This window comes from Nyctereutes procyonoides, unplaced genomic scaffold, assembly GCF_905146905.1.
Source record: "Nyctereutes procyonoides isolate TBG_1078 unplaced genomic scaffold, NYPRO_anot_genome, whole genome shotgun sequence".
Taxonomy (NCBI): Eukaryota; Metazoa; Chordata; class Mammalia; order Carnivora; family Canidae; genus Nyctereutes; species Nyctereutes procyonoides.
Window position 1 is genome coordinate 1,356,200 of NW_026575113.1, and position 3,660 is coordinate 1,359,859.

General features: G+C 41.0%; 1 pseudogene; it reads left to right on the forward strand.

Moving 5' to 3' along the window:
- Positions 1-813: 813 nt before the first annotated feature.
- LOC129514975 (olfactory receptor 4Q2-like) lies at positions 814-1,847 on the forward strand (annotated as a pseudogene).
- Positions 1,848-3,660: the final 1,813 nt, after the last annotated feature.

The window sequence follows — 3,660 nt, forward strand, 5'->3', positions numbered from 1 at the left end:
AGGGTACTGATCTACACAGCTTGTGGGTGCCCAGTGGCAGGAGAGTCCTCGCTGTCCTATGCCCTTCCCACCTCCCCCTGGGGGCCCCCGCAGGCAGGAGAGTACTTGCTGTCCTGTGCCCTTTTGGCCTCCTCCTGTCCCAGGGGGAACACAGGATCATGGGCTGTGTCTACTGGGGCGCCCTAGTATCCAGGGTCTGTGCTCCTGGAATCCGAGGACATGGGGCTCCCTTGCAGCAGGGAACATACCCCTCTCTTCAGAGCCACCCACCTAACCAACTGGCTTCTCCCAGATGCCCTGCCCTGTGTGTGCTCCAGCCTTTTACTGAGATTGGCCCACATTATGTGTCACTCTTCCTCTATTAGTGACTCCAGGAAACTGGACTTCACTGTCCCTCCTGTGATTCTACCCAATTTCCCTACTAAATACTTTTCTGTCTGGGAAGAATCTGGTGTGGATTTTTTAAAGTTCCTACTTCTCTGGGGCTGGGCTTTCCTGTCCTGGAGGCCCGTGCTGTCCTGCCTCAGCCCAGCTCCTCGCGGTGCCCCTCCCCAACTTGATTCTTTTTTATTTTATTTTCCACCTTCCTACCTTATTAGAAGTGAAAACCCTTCTCTCTGTAGCATTCCAGCTATTCTCTGTTTAAATCTCAGGTCAGATTCATAGGTGTTCAGGATGGTTTGAAAGTTATCTATGTAAGTTGGTGGGGTCAGGTGAGCGAGGACCCCTACTCCTCCACCATCTTCTATCTCATTTACTTTCAATGTTACTAATACCCCTTGTTTAATTTCTTTAATCAAGGAACTGGGTAAAATGGATGAAAACCAAACAGAGATGGTGAGAATCTTTGTCCTGGCAGGTTTCTCACAGACACCATCTATTGAGGCATGGTTATTTGTACTATTTCTTTTCTTCTATGTGCCCACTTGGGTAAGCAATGTCCTCACTTGGTCACAGTGGCCTCTGATAACTATCTGAATTCATCACCTATGTATTTCCTTCTTGGTAACCCCTCTTTCCTGGACTTATGTTATTCAACAGTAACTACCCCTGAGCTTTTGGCTGACTTTCTTGATAATGAGAATCTCATTGGCTATGACCAATGCATTGTGTAGCTCTTCTTTCTGCATTTTGAGTTTTTAAAATTATTATATTTTTTAAAATTATTTTTTTATTGGAGTTCAATTTGCCAACATATAGCATATCACACAGAGCTCATCCCATCAAGTGCCCCCTCAGTGCCTGTAGGGGCAGTTGAGATGTTCCTACTTATAATGATGGCCTATGATTGGTATGTTGCAATTTGTCGCCCTCTGCACTATAACAGTATTATAAGTCAAGGATTATGCTGTATGTTGGTAGCTGCCTCCTGGATAGGAGGGTTTGTGCACACTACTGTCCAGATTATCCTCACTATCCGTTTACCTTTTTGTGGACCAAACAAGGTGGACAGCTTCTTTTGTGATGTTCCCCCTGTTATCAAACTTGTCTGCGCGGACACATTTGTTATTGAATTGCTAATGGTATCTAACAGTAGATAGATCTCTACCGATTCCTCTGTGGTACTGCTTTTTTCCTATTCCACTATCTTGGCCAAGATTCCCTCCAAGGAGGGAAGGTGAAAGGCACTCTCCTCCTGTGGCACCCACCTCAGGGTGGTAACACTCTTCTTTGGACCCTGTATTTTCATCTAGGCTCAGCCCTTCTCCACATTTTCTGTGGACAAGATGGTGTCTGTACTCTACAATGTTATTACACCCATGCTGAATCCCCTTATCTACACACTTTGGAACAAAAAGGTCAAGTCAGCCATGCAAAAACTGTGGTACAGGAGTGGACTTAGTTGAAAAAGCAGGAGACATAAATGGTTGAAGTGAATTTTTGAGAGCAGATGATCTTAGGTTAAAATAATTACTATTTCATGAATGAGGAGATGATAGCCTAATTGTTTGCTTTTCTTCCATTAAATTGTAATACTACTTATGGGCCTATAACTATACTCATCAAAACTCCTTTCATACTGAATTATTCTACCTTTTGTTTCCTTTTCCTCAAAGGACTGTTTTCTGTTTTTCTATTAATTGTGTTCTTCCATTCTACTCATTCATCTTATAAAATATTATTCTATCCATTCTTTTCATTTAGTTTGGTGCCACACACTAGTACAAAGAACACTTTCCAAAGTCTCACCACTTTCTTCTCCATCTTGTACCTGGTTTTATTGTCTTTTCAACTTTCACATTCTGACCAGATGTCTACAAAGACCTGAATAGGAATGTGTATGTGCTTCTTACAGTCAAAATACTTAGAGGGTTATCAGTTAGATGAGGTAGAGTGAATCCAATTTATATACCTGTAACAAATAATGGGATATACTAGTTGGCTTCACCACTTCATCACACCACTACCATCTAGTAGTGCAATTTAGAGACCAACTGACTAATAGTGTGGGTTCAACTAACTCTCCTTGAAATACAAATCAAGTGAATCTTAGACTAGTCATTTAAAGAAGTGCAGCCCTAATTTCCTTAGCTGTAGCATGCATAGAATCATGCTTACTTCTCGGTGCTCTGGTGAGGGCTAAAAATGGCAATACATACAAATATGTTTAGTCCGTTGCTTGACACATAACAGGACTTTATTTCATGAATTATTTATTCACTAGATTTTTCAAGGACAGAAAGATACTGATGGTGGAAATTTAAACTGGTTGATTTGCCTTAATGAAACAAACAGTATGGTCTACAAAAACCACTTTAAGGAAGATGCTAGAAACTGTATAGAAATGAGCCATGACATTTGTTCCTTATCCACATGGGGCACAGTTTATATTATTATCACCATTATCATAAAGAAAAACGTTGCTGCATTTGTTATCCTCAGAATTATATTAAGACCAATTCATAGGCATATGTAGTCCCTTACTAAACGTTTATAATCAAAGATGGGAATATTGAATTGACATTCAAAATATGATCCTCTCATTAGATGCAGAGAAAGCATTTGACAAAATACAGCATCCATTCCTGATCAAAACTCTTCAGAGTGTAGGGATAGAGGGAACTTTCCTCGACAGCTTAAAAGCCATCTACGAAATGCCCACAGCAAATATCATTCTCAATGGGGAAGCACTGGGAGCCTTTCCCCTAAGACCAGGAACAAGACAGGAATGTCCACTCTCACCACTGCTATCCAACATAGTACTGGAAGTTCTAGCCTCAGCAATCAGACAACAAAAAGACATTAAAGGCATTCAAATTGGCAAAGAAGAAGTCAAACTCTCCCTCTTTGCCGATGACATGATACTCTACATAGAAAACCCAAAAGACTCCACCCCAACATTGCTAGAACTCATACAGCAATTTGGTAGTGTGGCAGGATACAAAATCAATGCTCAGAAGTCAGTGGCATTTCTACACACTAACAATGAGACTGAAGAAAGAGAAATTAAGGAGTCAATCCCATGTACAACTGCACCCAAAAGCATAAGATACCTAGGAATAAACCTAACCAAAGAGGTAAAGGATCTATACCCTAAAAACTATAGAACGCTTCTGAAAGAAATTGAGGAAGACACAAAGAGATGGAAAAATATTCCATGCTCATGGATTGGCAGAATTAATATTGTGAAAATGTCAATGTTACCCAGGGCAATTTACA